Raw genomic sequence first — 19,576 nt, forward strand, 5'->3', positions numbered from 1 at the left:
AGTAAATATCACACAGTAAAGATTGGACTTACAAGAGAGTTGCAAGCCTGCAAAAGGTAGAGTTATTTAAAGCTTTGAAAGTGTCGATTGGGTTCTGGAGGTGTGTGGTTAGAGCTGTTGCGTAGGGTTGGTGTGGCCTGTGGTGGTGGGGTCCAATGTGATATCTTTTCGTGGGGCCCACAATCCCTGGCGGCGCCCCTGCCAGCAAGCCTTGTCTGGGTAAATATTAGCCTAAACTCAACACAGGCAATGGATAGAGTGAACCGGACCAACGCCCCAAAACCTACATCTCATATTGAGGCCAGGCTGAAATGTTTTTCCAATAATATTAGCATTTTCAAGAAAGTAAACATAAAAATGTCTCAAACTTGATGAAAATGTATATTTTCTTTAGTTAATCATACTACCGTCAACTACATTCGTCAACATTTTCATAAATGTTAACCCCTTTATAATGGACATTTAAAAGTATTTAAAAGTATTAATGTAGATTAATACTTTTAAAAGCTCACTTGATTAAATTACACATCATTGTTTAACTTACTTTGAAAGAACTGGTGATTGGGTCCAGGCATCAGTGTATTTGTCTTCAACTGCCATTTCCTGAACGTCAGACACTTCCCACATGCCAACAGATTTTTGTTTCTCAGCCTCAGAAACATCTGCATCTACTACATGTTGTGTGGTTATCTATAGACACAGTATTTTCCCCATACGGGTCCAGAGGGAATTGTTGATAAAGTATGTTGTCGGTTTAAAAAAAAAAAAAAAAATTCTAGATAACATTTTCTTTGAATTTCTCAGCATGTCTTTTAGTATTTTACTGATAGAAAGATGAAAACAAGTCCGGTCCTGGAGCATCTTAAAAAATTTAAACCAAAATATTTAGGCAAACTTCAAATCATCAGATGTCCAGAAAAATGGATTAGCCTGATATGCAAATACATGCATATGAGATATTGCCTCATTTGCATATTTTAATAGCATACTTATAGAAGAATCTATAAGGACTGACAGTTTCCTTTTGCGAGGGTGGAGACTTCACAAACTGACCTAACTCTCAACTTCTAATAGGCTGACTACACCGAGCGCGAGCGTTGCAAAATAAATGTAGAAATCTATGTTATTCAATTATTGCACCCACACTGCTGGCGCGTGTCAACGAGCGTCTGCATTGCCAAGGGTTAAAATAGAAGTCAGTTCTATTCCTGATGCAGATCGCGCTGTAAGTCCTGCCTCTCCCATCTCCTCATTGGTTTATAGAAGCAGGTACCCATGTGCCATCTCCTTATTGGTTATACCCTAGTGGGTGACTGAAAGACGAACGAGGTCAGTGGCGGTAATGCAGTAATTTATGAAAGTTGCCAATCGCAATATAAAGTCAAGAGAAGAAAAGGCCTGGAAGGAGGAGAGATGACTAGAAACGATTCGGTTGACCGTTTTATGTGTGGATTAATTGGCGGAGTAGAGGACCTTGTGTATTTCAGGTAAAATAACTCAATGTTTATATCCCGGGACAAATTAGCTAGCAACAGCAAACTAGCTAAAAAGGACAAATTTGCAAGCAAATGCAAGCTAACTAAAAAGGACAAATTAGCTAGTAAGTGCAAGCTAGCTAGCTAAATTGCCATAAATATTTTTATGCTTTTCGACCTGTCCCCACATTAATATAATTGGTTCAGAGTTTGTTTTGATATTTTAACCTGCGTGATCGTGTCTGGTGTGGGGGACAAAATAAATGTATGCACGATGGCGGTTTGGGTTCCGTGTAAGTTAATCATGCAGCACACCAAATTACTTGACATTTTACTTCTGGGTTAACCCGAGATTACCCTGGTCAAAACCTAAGTGGCCTGCCTACACCGGGCCTGCCTACGTCGGGCCTGCCTACGCCGGGCCTGCCTGCACGGGGCCTGCCTACGCCGGGCCTGCCTACATTGGGCCTGCCTACGCCGGGCCTGCCTACGCCGGGCCTGCCTACGTCGGGCCTGCCTACGCCGGGCCTGCCTACGCCGGGCCTGCCTACACCGGGCCTGCCTACGCCGGGCCTGCCTACGCCGGGCCTGCCTACGCCGGGCCTGCCTACGCCGGGCCTGCCTACGCCGGGCCTGCCTACGCCGGGCCTGCCTACGCCGGGCCTGCCTACATTGGGCCTGCCTACGCCGGGCCTGCCTACGTCGGGCCTGCCTATAGAGTGGCAGGTATCCTAGAAGTTAGAATACCCGAGCCAACAAGGGGAAAAATCTGTTGATGTGCCCTTGAGCAAGGAACTTAAACATCATAATAATAATAATAATAATAATAATAATAATAATAACATCATTTGTTCCAGGGGCCGCCGTACTACTATGGCTGACCCTGTTAAACAACACCTATCATACTACTATGACTGACCCTGTAAAACAACACCTATCATACTATTATGACTGACCTTGTAAAACAACACCTATCATACTACTATGACTGACCCTGTAGGACAACACCTATCATACTACTATGACTGACCCTGTAAAACAACACCTATCATACTACTATGACTGACCCTGTAGGACAACACCTATCATACTACTACTACTCCCCCTGAACCAGCCCTGTCTCCCCATCCCCCTGAACCAGCCCTGTCTCCCCATCCCCATCCCCCTTAACCAGCCCTGTCTCCCCATCCCCTGAACCAGTCCTGTCTCCCCATCCCCCTGAACCAGCCCTGTCTCCCCATCCCCCTGAACCAGCCCTGTCTCTCCATCCCCCTGAACCAGCCCTGTCTCCACATCCCCATCCCCTTGAACCAGCCCCGTCTCCACATCCCCCTGAACCAGTCCTGTCTCCCCATCCCCCTGAACCAGCCCCGTCTCCCCATCCCCATCCCCTGAACCAGCCCCGTCTCCACATCCCCCTGAACCAGCCCTGTCTCCACATCCCCCTGAACCAGCCCCGTCTCCACGTCCCTATACCCCTGAACCAGCCCTGTCTCCACATCCCCCTGAACCAGCCCTGTCTACCCATCCCCCTGAACAAGCCCTGTCTCCCCATCCCCCTGAACCAGCCCTGTCTCCCTATCCCCCTGAACCAGCCCTGTCTCCCCATCCCCATTCCCTGAACCAGCCCTGTCTCCCCATCCCCCTGAACCAGCCCCGTCTCCGCGTCCCTATGCCCCTGAACCAGCCCTGTCTCCACATCCCCCTGAACCAGCCCTGTCTCCCCATCCCCCTGAACCAGCCCCGTCTCCCCATCCCCCTGAACCAGCCCTGTCTCCCCATCCCCCTGAACCAGCTCTGTCTACCAATCCCCCTGAACAAGCCCTGTCTCCCCATCCCCCTGAACCAGCCCCGTCTCCACGTCCCTATACCCCTGAACCAGCCCTGTCTCCACATCCCCCTGAACCAGCCCTGTCTCCACATCCCCCTGAACCAGCCCTGTCTCCCCCTCCCCTGAACCAGCCCTGTCTCCACATCCCCCCTGAACCAGCCCTGTCTCCACATCCCCCCTGAACCAGCCCTGTCTCCACATCCCCCTGAACCAGCCCTGTCTCCCCATCCCCCTGAACCAGCCCTGTCTCCCCATCCCCCTGAACCAGCCCTGTCTCCACATCCCCATCCCCCAGAACCAGCCCTGTCTCCACGTCCCTATACCCCTGAACCAGCCCTGTCTCCACATCCCCTGAACCAGCCCTGTCTCCCCATCCCCCTGAACCAGCCCTGTCTCCCCATCCCCCTGAACCAGCCCTGTCTCCACATCCCCATCCCCCAGAACCAGCCCTGTCTCCACATTCCCCTGAACCAGCCCTGTCTCCACATTCCCATCCCCCTGAACCAGCCCTGTCTCCACATCCCCATCCCCCAGAACCAGCCCTGTCTCCACATTCCCATCCCCTGAACCAGCCCTACTCACAACTGAAGAAGGAGGTGAGCAGCATTGGGTTAAATAACATGTCAATTGGCATAATTGCAGGTACTGCAATGCACTATGGACAGGAATGTGATTATCCTGTCAGGAAAAATCTCACTTGACACAGAGGCAGCCAATATCAGAGCCTTAAAAGGAAGAGATGCAGGCTCTTAGAGATGGATGGGAGTCTCTCCTGTCTGAGGCAACACTGATTGCCACGCAAATGGATGTTGCACCTCAATTTGATTTGATTTGAACTTTAGCATGGAACACTGCCGCCAGAGGAAAGGGAAGAGACTCCGTGATGAGACCTCTCAAGAGGAGACGGCTCAGGACAGTGCAGCAACGGTGTTTCAGAACACAGTGTTTTTTTACTGCTGTGGACGGCATCATAAGTGACTTGGACACTAGGTTCCAGAACACTGCAAAAAATTGTAGAATCATTTCCTGCTGTTCTGACAGTTGGTCAGATTAGTGAGGATAAAGTCCCCTCTGTGTGCCAACCACTGATCAAGAAGTACTCCAGAGATCTTACACCTGAGTTTCAAAATGAAGTTCAACACCTGAGCACTGTATATGCTGACCCCTCCCCTCCTAACTTGTCTCCTCTTGGTCTCCTGAACACTGTATATGCTGACCCCTCCCCTCCTAACTTGACCCCTCTTGGTCTCCTGAACACTGTATATGCTGACCCCTCCCCTCCTAACTTGACCCCTCTTGGTCTCCTGAACACTGTATATGCTGACCCCTCCCCTCCTAACTTGACCCCTCTTGGTCTCCTGAACACTGTATATGCTGACCCCTCCCCTCCTAACTTGACCCCTCTTGGTCTCCTGAACACTGTATATGCTGACCCCTCCCCTCCTAACTTGACCCCTCTTGGTCTCCTGAACACTGTATATGCTGACCCCTCCCCTCCTAACTTGTCCCCTCTTGGTCTCCTTAATGTAATTTGTAAGATACAGCTGCAAAGCATTTTTGGAGAAGTGTGCATTGCTTTAAGTATGTTTTGTACAATGCATGTGACTGTTCCTGGTTGCGATAAAGTATGTCAGTAAGCTAAAACTGATGCAAAAAAATGACTTGAGGTCCACTATGTCCCAGGACAGGCTTTGCAGTGTTGCCATGCTGTCCGTTGAACTTCAATTAGCTAGAAAGCTGGACTTCAAAGACTTGATCAGTGACTTTGCTAGCAAGAAGGCTCGGCGCTGGGCTCTTGGTGAGTAAGGCTGAGCGAGGGCCAGTGATAACTGTTAAATGGCATCGCTATGGATACTGGATCACTACACAAATGATGCCCTCTGGCTGAGAACAAGACTGAGAACAAGATATATCTCAAAGTAATGGCTGGATTTACCATAACATTTGTTGTGCACAATCAAGACCCCAAGTGGAAGAAACTTGTTGGTTTGGTGACCTCTTGGCCTTTCCTCTAGCGCCACCATCAGGCCTTTCAATTTCCATTGTGTTTTCCATTTTCCATCTGCTTATTTTCTAGTTGGTATGTGTACTTAGTTCAAAAAAATCTGCTGCTGATTATATTATTTGGTTTGTTATATCGTTCTATCGATGATAATGTTCATTTATTTTAATTATAAGAGGTTAATGTATATTCAAGTTATATCTTATTTTAAGTTATTAATTAATGTTAAGATCATTTTTCAGTGTAAGAGTGTAAAAGATTGCACATTTCTTATAGAGAGTATCAGTCTTGCATCGAATAGTGAATTCCACTGTATGCAGAATGTTGCATGTATGTCTGCACAGCGTTATATCATCACAGCTCACTGTCAGTAAATATCACACAGTAAAGATTGGACTTACAAGAGAGTTGCAAGCCTGCAAAAGGTAGAGTTATTTAAAGCTTTGAAAGTGTCGATTGGGTTCTGGAGGTGTGTGGTTAGAGCTGTTGCGTAGGGTTGGTGTGGCCTGTGGTGGTGGGGTCCAATGTGATATCTTTTCGTGGGGCCCACAATCCCTGGCGGCGCCCCTGCCAGCAAGCCTTGTCTGGGTAAATATTAGCCTAAACTCAACACAGGCAATGGATAGAGTGAACCGGACCAACGCCCCAAAACCTACATCTCATATTGAGGCCAGGCTGAAATGTTTTTCCAATAATATTAGCATTTTCAAGAAAGTAAACATAAAAATGTCTCAAACTTGATGAAAATGTATATTTTCTTTAGTTAATCATACTACCGTCAACTACATTCGTCAACATTTTCATAAATGTTAACCCCTTTATAATGGACATTTAAAAGTATTTAAAAGTATTAATGTTTAAAAGTATTTAAAAGTATTAATGTAGATTAATACTTTTAAAAGCTCACTTGATTAAATTACACATCATTGTTTAACTTACTTTGAAAGAACTGGTGATTGGGTCCAGGCATCAGTGTATTTGTCTTCAACTGCCATTTCCTGAACGTCAGACACTTCCCACATGCCAACAGATTTTTGTTTCTCAGCCTCAGAAACATCTGCATCTACTACATGTTGTGTGGTTATCTATAGACACAGTATTTTCCCCATACGGGTCCAGAGGGAATTCTTGATAAAGTATGTTGTCGGTTTAAAAAAAATAATAATTCTAGATAACATTTTCTTTGAATTTCTCAGCATGTCTTTTAGTATTTTACTGATAGAAAGATGAAAACAAGTCCGGTCCTGGAGCATCTTAAAAAATTTAAACCAAAATATTTAGGCAAACTTCAAATCATCAGATGTCCAGAAAAATGGATTAGCCTGATATGCAAATACATGCATATGAGATATTGCCTCATTTGCATATTTTAATAGCATACTTATAGAAGAATCTATAAGGACTGACAGTTTCCTTTTGCGAGGGTGGAGACTTCACAAACTGACCTAACTCTCAACTTCTAATAGGCTGACTACACCGAGCGCGAGCGTTGCAAAATAAATGTAGAAATCTATGTTATTCAATTATTGCACCCACACTGCTGGCGCGTGTCAACGAGCGTCTGCATTGCCAAGGGTTAAAATAGAAGTCAGTTCTATTCCTGATGCAGATCGCGCTGTAAGTCCTGCCTCTCCCATCTCCTCATTGGTTTATAGAAGCAGGTACCCATGTGCCATCTCCTTATTGGTTATACCCTAGTGGGTGACTGAAAGACGAACGAGGTCAGTGGCGGTAATGCAGTAATTTATGAAAGTTGCCAATCGCAATATAAAGTCAAGAGAAGAAAAGGCCTGGAAGGAGGAGAGATGACTAGAAACGATTCGGTTGACCGTTTTATGTGTGGATTAATTGGCGGAGTAGAGGACCTTGTGTATTTCAGGTAAAATAACTCAATGTTTATATCCCGGGACAAATTAGCTAGCAACAGCAAACTAGCTAAAAAGGACAAATTTGCAAGCAAATGCAAGCTAACTAAAAAGGACAAATTAGCTAGTAAGTGCAAGCTAGCTAGCTAAATTGCCATAAATATTTTTATGCTTTTCGACCTGTCCCCACATTAATATAATTGGTTCAGAGTTTGTTTTGATATTTTAACCTGCGTGATCGTGTCTGGTGTGGGGACAAAATAAATGTATGCACGATGGCGGTTTGGGTTCCGTGTAAGTTAATCATGCAGCACACCAAATTACTTGACATTTTACTTCTGGGTTAACCCGAGATTACCCTGGTCAAAACCTAAGTGGCCTGCCTGCACGGGGCCTGCCTACGCCGGGCCTGCCTACACCGGGCCTGCCTACGCCGGGCCTGCCTACGCCGGGCCTGCCCACGCCGGGCCTGCCTACATTGGGCCTGCCTACGCCGGGCCTGCCTACGCCGGGCCTGCCTACATTGGGCCTGCCTACGCCGGGCCTGCCTACGTCGGGCCTGCCTATAGAGTGGCAGGTATGCTCTTCTCTGTATCACGGAGGCGCTCCGCACTGCTAAAGCTAACTCTCTCTCCTCTGCTCTCATCCTTCTAGACCTATCGGCTGCCTTCGATACTGTGAACCATCAGATCCTCCTCTCCACCCTCTCCGAGTTGGGCATCTCCGGCGCGGCCCACGCTTGGATTGCGTCCTACCTGACAGGTCGCTCCTACCAGGTGGCGTGGCGAGAATCTGTCTCCTCACCACGCGCTCTCACCACTGGTGTCCCCCAGGGCTCTGTTCTAGGCCCTCTCTTATTCTCGCTATACACCAAGTCACTTGGCTCTGTCATAACCTCACATGGTCTCTCCTATCATTGCTATGCAGACGACACACAATTAATCTTCTCCTTTCCCCCTTCTGATGACCAGGTGGCGAATCGCATCTCTGCATGTCTGGCAGACATATCAGTGTGGATGACGGATCACCACCTCAAGCTGAACCTCAGCAAGACGGAGCTCCTCTTCCTCCCGGGAAGGACTGCCCGTTCCATGATCTCGCCATCACGGTTGACAACTCCATTGTGTCCTCCTCCCAGAGCGCTAAGAACCTTGGCGTGATCCTGGACAACACCCTGACGTTCTCAACTAACATCAAGGCGGTGTCCCGTTCCTGTAGGTTCATGCTCTACAACATCCGCAGAGTACGACCCTGCCTCACACAGGAAGCGGCGCAGGTCCTAATCCAGGCACTTGTCATCTCCCGTCTTGATTACTGCAACTCGCTGTTGGCTGGGCTCCCTGCCTGTGCCATTAAACCCCTACAACTCATCCAGAACGCCGCAGCCCGTCTGGTGTTCAACCTTCCCAAGTTCTCTCACGTCACCCCGCTCCTCCGCTCTCTCCACTGGCTTCCAGTTGAAGCTCGCATCCGCTACAAGACCATGGTGCTCGCCTACGGGCTGTGAGGGGAACGGCACCTCAGTACCTCCAGGCTCTGATCAGGCCCTACACCCAAACAAGGACACTGCGTTCATCCACCTCTGGCCTGCTCGCCTCCCTACCACTGAGGAAGTACAGTTCCCGCTCAGCCCAGTCAAAACTGTTCGCTGCTCTGGCCCCCAATGGTGGAACAAACTCCCTCACGACGCCAGGACAGCGGAGTCAATCACCACCTTCCGGAGACACCTGAAACCCCACCTCTTCAAGGAATACCTAGGATAGGGTAAGTAAGGGTAAGTAATCCTTCTCACCCCCCTTCTCACCCCCCAACAAGATTTAGATGCAAGTGGCTGTTCCACTGGTTGTCATAAGGTGTATGCACCAATTTGTAAGTCGCTCTGGATAAGAGCGTCTGCTAAATGACGTAAATGTAAATGTAATGTAAATGTATCCTAGAAGTTAGAATACCCGAGCCAACAAGGGGAAAAATCTGTTGATGTGCCCTTGAGCAAGGAACTTAAACATCATTTGTTCCAGGGGCCGCCGTACTACTATGGCTGACCCTGTAAAACAACACCTATCATACTACTATGACTGACCCTGTAAAACAACACCTATCATACTACTATGACTGACCCTGTAAAACAACACCTATCATACTACTATGACTGACCCTGTAAAACAACACCTATCATACTGCTATGACTGACCCTGTAAAACAACACCTATCATACTACTATGACCGACCCTGTAAAACAACACCTATCATACTACTATGACTGACCCTGTAGGACAACACCTATCATACTACTATGACTGACCCTGTAAAACAACACCTATCATACTACTATGACTGACCCTGTAAAACAACACCTATCATACTACTATGACTGACCCTGTAGGACAACACCTATCATACTACTATGACTGACCCTGTAAAACAACACCTATCATACTACTATGACTGACCCTGTAAAACAACACCTATCATACTACTATGACTGACCCTGTAAAACAACACCTATCATACTACTATGACTGACCCTGTAAAACAACACCTATCATACTACTATGACTGACCCTGTAAAACAACACCTATCATACTATTATGACTGACCTTGTAAAACAACACCTATCATACTACTATGACTGACCCTGTAAAACAACACCTATCATACTACTATGACTGACCCTGTAAAACAACACCTATCATACTACTATGACTGACCCTGTAAAACAACACCTATCATACTACTATGACTGACCCTGTAAAACAACACCTATCATACTACTATGACTGACCCTGTAAAACAACACCTATCATACTACTATGACTGACCCTGTAAAACAACACCTATCATACTACTATGACTGACCCTGTAAACAACACCTATCATACTACTATGACTGACCCTGTAAAACAACACCTATCATACTACTATGACTGACCCTGTAAAACAACACCTATCATACTACTATGACTGACCCTGTAAAACAACACCTATCATACTACTATGACTGACCCTGTAAAACAACACCTATCATACTACTATGACTGACCCTGTAAAACAACACCTATCATACTACTATGACTGACCCTGTAAAACAACACCTATCATACTACTATGACTGACCCAGTAAAACAACACCTATCATACTACTATGACTGACCCTGTACAACAACACCTATCATACTACTATGACTGACCCTGTAGGACAACACCTATCATACTACTATGACTGACCCTGTAGGACAACACATTACACTGCATCTATCCAGTGTATGTGACTAAATATATATTTTGCATAATCATCATTAGCAAACAGTCAAACCCTAAAGTTAGTGTTTTGGCGCAACCCCCCTTGGGTTGTGCCGTGGCGGATATCTCTGTGGGCTATACTCAGCCTTGTCTCAGGATGGTAAGTTGGTGGTTGAAGATATCCCTCTAGTGGTGTGGAGGCTGTGCTTTGGCAAAGTGGGTGGGGTTATATCCTTCCTGTTTGGCCCTGTCCGGGGGTGTCCTCGGATGGGGCCACAGTGTCTCCTGACCCCTCCTGTCTCAGCCTCCAGTATTTATGCTGCAGTAGTTTGTGTCGGGGGGCTAGGGTCAGTTTGTTATATCTGGAGTACTTCTCCTGTCCTATTCGGTGTCCTGTGTGAATTTAAGTGTGCTCTCTCTAATTCTCTCTTTCTTTCTTTCTCTCTCTCGGAAGACCTGAGCCCTAGGACGATGCCTCAGGACTACCTGACATGATGACTCCTTGCTGTCCCCAGTCCACCTGGCCGTGCTGCTGCTCCAGTTTCAACTGTTCTGCCTTATTATTATCGGACCATGCTGGTAATTTATGAACATTTGAACATCTTGGCCATGTTCTGTAATAATCTCCACCATAGCCTGGTTCCTCTCTAGGTTTCATCCTAGGTTTTGGCCTTTCTAGGGAGTTTTTTCGAGCCACCGTGCTTCTACACCTGCATTGCTTGCTGTTTGGGGTTTTAGGCTGGGTTTCTGTACAGCACTTTGAGATATCAGCTGATGTACGAAGGGCTATATAAATAAATTTGATTTGATTTGATTTTACACACCTCCACCACACCACAAAGGTTAACATCAAATCTCTACAACACAACCAACCACACACTAAATATTCCTATTTTGAGTCAAAGAACGTACACACTTTAAGGAAAGGAAAAGCTACAAACAAAGGACATCCTTCCTCCCCTCCCCTCCCCTCTCCCTGCCTCCCCCTTCCTCCCCTCCCCTCCCCTCTCCCTGCCTCCCCCTTCCTCCCCTCCCCTCCCCTCTCCCTGCCTCCCCCTTCCTCCCCTCCCCTCCCCTCTCCCTGCCTCCCCCCTCTTACATCATCAGGACTATACTTCCAGGAACAGGGCTGGGATTCAGAGCAGACCTCCCCAGAGAAGCTACAGAGACAGCCAGCGAAGGGTGTGGTGGAGATGGACATCATTACCGTAATACCATCTATAGTATTGTGTTTAGAGTCAAATGTTAAGAGCCAGAATTGTTTTTACAGACAATCGTGTGCCTTTGAAATGAAACAAAGAACCTCTCTTGCTTTTAGAATTAATTTCTTTGTGTTTTTATTTTTTTATTTTCTGGATTACTCGAAAGTCTTGATTGTTTGTTGTTGCTAGTAGTGTGTCCAACGGTTACCCTGTCTAAGAAAGTCCCCGTATATATACGACGGGATGTCAATAGCAACCTCGTCCCTAACCTTCTCCATGTCTCTTTCCTCCCTCCTTCTCTCAGCCTTTACACTGCTTTATGAATGTCAGATGTACGTGTGTGTGTGTGTGTGTGTGTGTGTGTGTGTGTGTGTGTGTGTGTGTGTGTGTGTGTGTGTGTGTGTGTGTGTGTGTGTGTGTGTGTGTGTGTGTGTGTGTGTGTGTGTGTGTGTGTGTGTGTGTGTGTGTGTGAATGTTCACTGACTAAAAGAACCTTTGTCCTCCTCACACAGAGACACACACCACCACGGTCCAGCCCGGGATGCAACGCCTGGCCCGGGATGCAAACCCACGTTCACAACAACCCACGTTCACAACAACCCACGTTCACAACAACCCACGTTCACCACAACCCACATTCACCACAACCCACATTCACCACAACCCACATTCACCACAACACACATTCACCACAACCCACATTCACCACAACCCACATTCACCACAACCCACATTCACCACAACCCACATTCACCACAACACACATTCACCACAACACACATTCACCACAACCCACATTCACCACAACCCACATTCACCACAACCCACATTCACCACAACCCACATTCACCACAACACACATTCACCACAACCCACATTCACAACAACCCACGTTCACAACAACCCACATTCACCACAACCCACATTCACCACAACCCACATTCACCACAACCCACATTCACCACAACCCACGTTCACAACAACCCACGTTCACAACAACCCACGTTCACAACAACCCACATTCACCACAACCCACATTCACCACAACCCACATTCACCACAACCCACATTCACAACAACCCACATTCACAACAACCCACATTCACAACAACCCACATTCACAACAACCCACATTCACAACAACCCACATTCACCACAACCCACATTCACCACAACCCACATTCACCACAACCCACATTCACAACACTAACGTACACAGTCAATCCTACTAACTAACCTGTGTGTGTGTGTGTGTGTTCCTTCGGCAGGACAGCGTACATCCACCCCTATTTCCTCTGTCATTGGAAACAACGGAGTGTTAGGATCACTCACTGATCTCACTGGCTAAAAACAGAACAGGAGTCACACCGTCTCTGATCCCTGATCATGTGTGTGTCAGGGCTAAAGACAGCACATCACCCTCTCTGATCCCTCCTCTCTTCCTTCCCTTACCGGCCTATAGGAAGATTACTCTCTTTACGTAACACAGTAAGCTTGTTGTACAAGTAGACATCTAGTGAAATGTCTACTAAGTGTACTGTAGTGTAAACACAGGTAAGTAGAGCCTGCAACTTCACTCTCTGTCCGCAACGCAGGGTGGATGTTGTATCTGTGTTCTGTAACGTCGTCTTCACATTCTGTAAACTGTCCCTGGGGGTGTACATGATCCCTGCTCGTGTCCTGTCCCTGGCGGTGTACATGATCTCTGCTAGTGTCCTGTCCTTGGCGGTGTACATGATCCCTGCTCGTGTCCTGTCCTTGGGGGTGTACATGATCCCTGCTCGTGTCCTGTCCTTGGGGGTGTACATGATCCCTGCTAGTGTCCTGTCCTTGGGGGTGTACATGATCCCTGCTAGTGTCCTGTCCTTGGGGGTGTACATGATCCCTGCTAGTGTCCTGTCCCTGGCGGTGTACATGATCCCTGTTAGTGTCCTGTCCCTGGGGGTGTACATGATCCCTGCTCGTGTCCTGTCCTTGGGGGTGTACATGATCCCTGCTCGTGTCCTGTCCTTGGGGGTGTACATGATCCCTGCTAGTGTCCTGTCCCTGGCGGTGTACATGATCCCTGTTAGTGTCCTGTCCCTGGGGGTGTACATGATCCCTGCTCGTGTCCTGTCCTTGGGGGTGTACATGATCCCTGCTAGTGTCCTGTCCTTGGGGGTGTACATGATCCCTGCTAGTGTCCTGTCCCTGGCGGTGTACATGATCCCTGTTAGTGTCCTGTCCCTGGGGGTGTACATGATCCCTGCTCGTGTCCTGTCCTTGGGGGTGTACATGATCCCTGCTAGTGTCCTGTCCTTGGGGGTGTACATGATCCCTGCTAGTGTCCTGTCCCTGGCGGTGTACATGAACTCTGCTAGTGTCCTGTCCTTGGGGGTGTACATGATCCCTGCTCGTGTCCTTTCCCTGGCGGTGTACATGAACTCTGCTAGTGTCCTGTCCTTGGGGGTGTACATGATCCCTGCTCGTGTCCTGTCCCTGGCGGTGTACATGATCTCTGCTAGTGTCCTGTCCTTGGGGGTGTACATGATCCCTGCTCGTGTCCTGTCCCTGGCGGTGTACATGAACTCTGCTAGTGTCCTGTCCTTGGGGGTGTACATGATCCCTGCTCGTGTCCTGTCCCTGGCGGTGTACATGATCTCTGCTAGTGTCCTGTCCTTGGCGGTGTACATGATCCCTGCTAGTGTCCTGTCCCTGGGGGTGTACATGATCCCTGCTCGTGTCCTGTCCCTGGCGGTGTACATGATCCCTGTTAGTGTCCTGTCCTTGGGGGTGTACATGTACATCAAGCTGCCTCATGCTAAATAAACAGGAGACAGGCATATTTATTTATTTTACTCACCTCCCTATAGTCACCGTCTAGTGTCCTCTCTATAGTCACCGTCTAGTGTCCTCTCTATAGTCACCGTCTAGTGTCCTCTCTATAGTCATTGTCTAGTGTCCTCTCTATAGTCACCGTCTAGTGTCCTCACTATAGTCACCGTCTAGTGTCCTCTCTATAGTCACTGTCTAGTGTCCTCACTATAGTCACCGTCTAGTGTCCTCACTATAGTCACCGTCTAGTGTCCTCACCATAGTCACCGTCTAGTGTCCTCTCTATAGTCACCGTCTAGTGTCCTCCCTATAGTCACCGTCTAGTGTCCTCTCTATAGTCACCGTCTAGTGTCCTCCCTATAGTCACCGTCTAGTGTCCTCACTATAGTCACCGTCTAGTGTCCTCCCTATAGTCACCGTCTAGTGTCCTCCCTATAGTCACAGTCTAGTGTCCTCTCTATAGTCACCGTCTAGTGTCCTCCCTATAGTCACCGTCTAGTGTCCTCCCTATAGTCACAGTCTAGTGTCCTCTCTATAGTCACCGTCTAGTGTCCTCTCTATAGTCACCGTCTAGTGTCCTCTCTATAGTCACTGTCTAGTGTCCTCACTATAGTCACCGTCTAGTGTCCTCTCTATAGTCACCGTCTAGTGTCCCCACTATAGTCACCGTCTAGTGTCCTCCCTATAGTCACCGTCTAGTGTCCTCACTATAGTCACCGTCTAGTGTCCTCCCTATAGTCACCGTCTAGTGTCCTCCCTATAGTCACCGTCTAGTGTCCTCACTATAGTCACCGTCTAGTGTCCTCACTATAGTCACCGTCTAGTGTCCTCCCTATAGTCACCGTCTAGTGTCCTCCCTATAGTCACCGTCTAGTGTCCTCTCTATAGTCACTGTCTAGTGTCCTCTCTATAGTCACCGTCTAGTGTCCTCACTATAGTCACCGTCTAGTGTCCTCACTATAGTCACCGTCTAGTGTCCTCCCTATAGTCACTGTCTAGTGTCCTCACTATAGTCACTGTCTAGTGTCCTCACTATAGTCACCGTCTAGTGTCCTCACTATAGTCACTGTCTAGTGTCCTCACTATAGTCACTGTCTGCTGAAATCGTAGCACCACTGTGAGCTTATTAGAATATCTGTCAAGAGGTCTGGACTTTATAAGGCACATGTTTTATAGCACAACTGTTACATTAAGGCAGAGTTGCTGCTTGAAGACCCTCTATTAGCCTCTTACTAAATATGAACACTGGCAGATGCTCCAATCTTCCAGAGACAAGGAGTTTTGGCCATATGCATGTGTCTAAGGTGGCATTCCAAATGGCAGCCTATTTGACCACGGGCCATAGTGCACTTCCTCAACAAAAACAAAGGAGCTGATCGTGGACTTCATGGGTACAGCAGGGGGAGCACACCCCCTATCCACATTGACAGGGCTTTTCACCCTCAGAGAAGGTGAAAAGATTTCTCGGTTTACACATCACTGACAATCTGAAATGGTTCCACCCACACAGACATTGTGGTGACGAAGACACAACATCACCTCTTCAACCTCAAGAGGCTGAAGAAATTTTAGCTTGGCCCCTAAGACCCTCACAGACTTTTACAGATGCACCGTTGAGAGCATCCTGTCGGGCTGTATTACCGCCTGGTACGGGAACTGCACCGTCCGCAACCACAGGGCTCTCCAGAGGCTGGTGCAGTCAGCCCAATGCACCGCCGGGAGAACACTGCCTGCCCATCAGGACGTCTACAGGATCCGGTGTCACAGAAAGATCCAGAAGATCATCAAGGGCCTTCACATTTTGTGGATTCGGCTATTTCAGCAACACCCGTTGCTGACAGATGTATAAAATCGAGCACACAGCCATGCAATCTCCATAGACAAACGTTGGCAGTAGAATGGACCATAGTGAAGAACATCAGTGACGTTCAACGTGACACCGTTATAGGATACCACCTTTCCAACAAGTGAGTTTGTCGAATTTACTGCCCTACTAAAGCTGCCCCGGTCAACTGTAAGTGCTTTTATTGTGAAGTACAAAATGTCTAGGAGCAACAGCGGATCAGCCGAGAAGTGGTAGGCCACACAAGCTCACAGAACGGGGCCGCCGAGTGCTGAAGGGCGTAGCACGTAAAAAATGGTCTGTCCTCGGTTGTAACACTCACTACTGTTTTCCAAACTGCCTCACTTCACCATCTGGCAGTCCGACGGACAAATCTGCTCCAATGCATAGCACCAACTGTAAAGTTTGGTGGAGGAGGATTTATGATATTTGGCTGTTTTTCATGGTTTGAGCTAAGCCCCTTAGTTCCAGTGAAGGGAAATCTTAACGCTACAGCATACAATGACATTCTAGATGATTCTTTGCTTCCAACTTTGTGGCAACCGTTTGAGGAAGGCCCTTTCCTGTTTCAGCATGACAATGCCCCCGTGCACAAAGTGAGGTCCATACAGAAATGGTTTGTCGAGATCGGTGTAGGAAAACTTGACTGGCCTGCACCGAGCCCTGACCTCAACCCCATCTAACACCTTCGGGATGAATTGGAATGCCGACTATGAGCCAGGCCTAATCGCCCAACATCAGTGCCCGTCCTGACTAATGCTCTTGTGGCTGAATGGAAGCAAGTCCCCCTGCAGCAATGTTCCAACATCTAGTAGAAAGCCTTCCCAGAAGAGTGGAGGCTGTTATATCAGCAAAGGGGGGGAAACAACTCCATATTAATGCCCATGATTTTGGAAGGAGATGTTTGACGAGCAGGTGTCCACATACCTTTGGTCATGTAGTCATATACACACACTCCAGACTCTAACATTTGGGGTGGCAGGGTAGCCTAGTGGTTAGAGCATTGGACTAGTAACTGAAAGGTTACAAGTTCAAATCCCCAAGCTGACAAGGTACAAAGTCTGTCGTTCTACCCAGAACACTGTTCCTAGGCCATCATTGAAAATAAAAATGTGTTCTTAACTGATTTGCCTCATCTGAATATTTATATGCTTTAATTCTATTATTTGACTTTCAGATTTGTGTGTATTGTTATGTCAGATTTTACTGCACTGTTGGCGCTAGCACAACTGTACTGGGAAAAGTACCCAATAATACTACCCGAGTAAAAGTATGAAAGTATTTCGTTTTAAATATACTTATGTATCAAAAGTAAAAAATAATTTCAAATTCCTTATATTAAACGAACCAGGTGGCACTATTGTCTTGTTGTTTATTTTATTTACACACTCCAACACTCAGACATGATTTACAAACTAAGCATTTGTGTTTCGTGAGTCCACCAGATCAGAGGCAGTAGTTGACCAGGGATGTTCTCTTGATAAGTGTGTGAATTTGACCATTTTCCTGTCCTGCTAAGCATTCAAAATGTAATGAGTACTTTTGGGTGTCAGGGAAAATGTATGGAGTAAAAAGTACATTATTTTATTTAAGAATGTAGTGGTGTAAAAGTTGTCAAAAATATAAATAGTAAAGTACAGATACCATAAAACAATATTTAAGTAGTACTTTAAAGTATTTTAACTTAAGTACTTTACACAAATGTGTGTATGGACCAATAACATTTGATTTGAGAAGTAGCGCTATGTTGGGATATAGGGTGCCCTTTGCCTTATCCTTTACCCCCTTCAGTCAATCAGTCTGTTTATGTCTCAAAATACTGAAGAGATTTGATTGTAATCTTCTCCGTCTATAGAGCCAGGACAAGTGGGAACTTGATCTGAACAGGGTGGAGACAGAGTTAAGCCGCAGCCGGGCTACTAGAGGCCCGGGGCGAGTATAGGAAAATACCAAGACATATGTGATATATTTGCACATTTGAAGCCTGTCATTGTAATGATTGCCTCGCTCTGTCCGTGTTGAGCGGAATCAATTCGGGACACTAAACTTTTAATTAGCCAGATTGAAGATGGAAATATTTTTATTTTACTAGGCAAGTCGGATAATAACAAATTCTTATCTTCTCGGGAATTTGATCTAGAAACCTTTCGGTTACTGACCCAAAGCTCTAACCGCTAGGCTACCTGCCGCTCCTGATTATACGGGTTGCATAACTGGAGGATAGGCAACACAGACAAGCTTGGTTGCATCTCTCGCTCGTCGGGATTTATTGTCATGGTAAACATGTTTAACATTGTCAAAGGAAGTGAAATAGATAATAAACAAAAATTAAATGAACAATCAGAAATGAACAGTGAACATATTTCTCTCTTTCTTCTGTCAAGCTTCTCCAATGCAAAGCAGGAATGACCACTAGCCGATATAGGTGAAATAATAAGCATTTTCATTTGTAAAGCATTTTCTACTACTCAATAACACAACTAATACAAACAATCCAAACCACAGAACACAGACAACAAACAAAACTATATACAGCTGTTCATTAGGACAGAATTAGCAGAGGTTCTGGAAAGCTTTTACTGAACAGCACGGTCTTGAGCTGTGCCATAAAGGAGAACAGAGACTCTGAAACCCGAATAGTTTCTGGAAGTGGGTTCCACAGCCGCAGAGGCGACAATAAAAACGCGACAATAAAAACGCGACAATAACAACACAGCGCAGTTATAAGAGACAAGAGCAGAGCAGAGCAGAGCAGAGCACAAGAACAAGCGCTGCTTTGTTGTCACAAGTCTCAACATAGGGTATGCTATCAGAAATAGTCTGAGTATTTCACGTAAATACATTGCTTAGGCTAATATAGAGCATCTATAAGCTGGGTCATTCTACGAAATTATTCCATTTGCGTCCCTTTTGATATTCTAAGTAGAAATTGTGCAACAATACTTCATTTTCAAAAAGCCTGTTATATTCAATGAAGTGCCCTTTCATATAGACCACATGGCGAATTCAGCACCAACACCAAGATCGAAACGACTTTTGTTGGAGAAAATTTTGTAAAGGTTTATAGCAGATCGAGGCCCGTTTCATGGCAACGTATGATTCCTTCACAGAAAGGTTCGGCTACAGACTAAGATCCGCTACTGGCTACGGTAGTCTAAAATGCATCCGAAGCGATATAGGCCCATTATCAATAACGACATTTTTTTGTTGCAAGACCGGGTTTTGCTGTTCCTTAACCGTTATGGTGCTACGGCGTGATTTTCCAGCTTCCGATGTGATGCTGTCCAAGCAATGCTGCATTGC

General features: G+C 46.7%; 1 protein-coding gene across 1 annotated transcript in view; it reads right to left on the reverse strand.

Annotated features, from left to right (window-relative positions):
- Positions 1–19,576, reverse strand: part of LOC118400688 (AP-4 complex accessory subunit RUSC2-like) — a 64,613-nt gene that overhangs the window by 44,512 nt on the left and 525 nt on the right. The gene's annotated exons all lie outside the window — the stretch shown is intronic.

Source organism: Oncorhynchus keta, chromosome 14, assembly GCF_023373465.1.
Source record: "Oncorhynchus keta strain PuntledgeMale-10-30-2019 chromosome 14, Oket_V2, whole genome shotgun sequence".
Taxonomy (NCBI): Eukaryota; Metazoa; Chordata; class Actinopteri; order Salmoniformes; family Salmonidae; genus Oncorhynchus; species Oncorhynchus keta.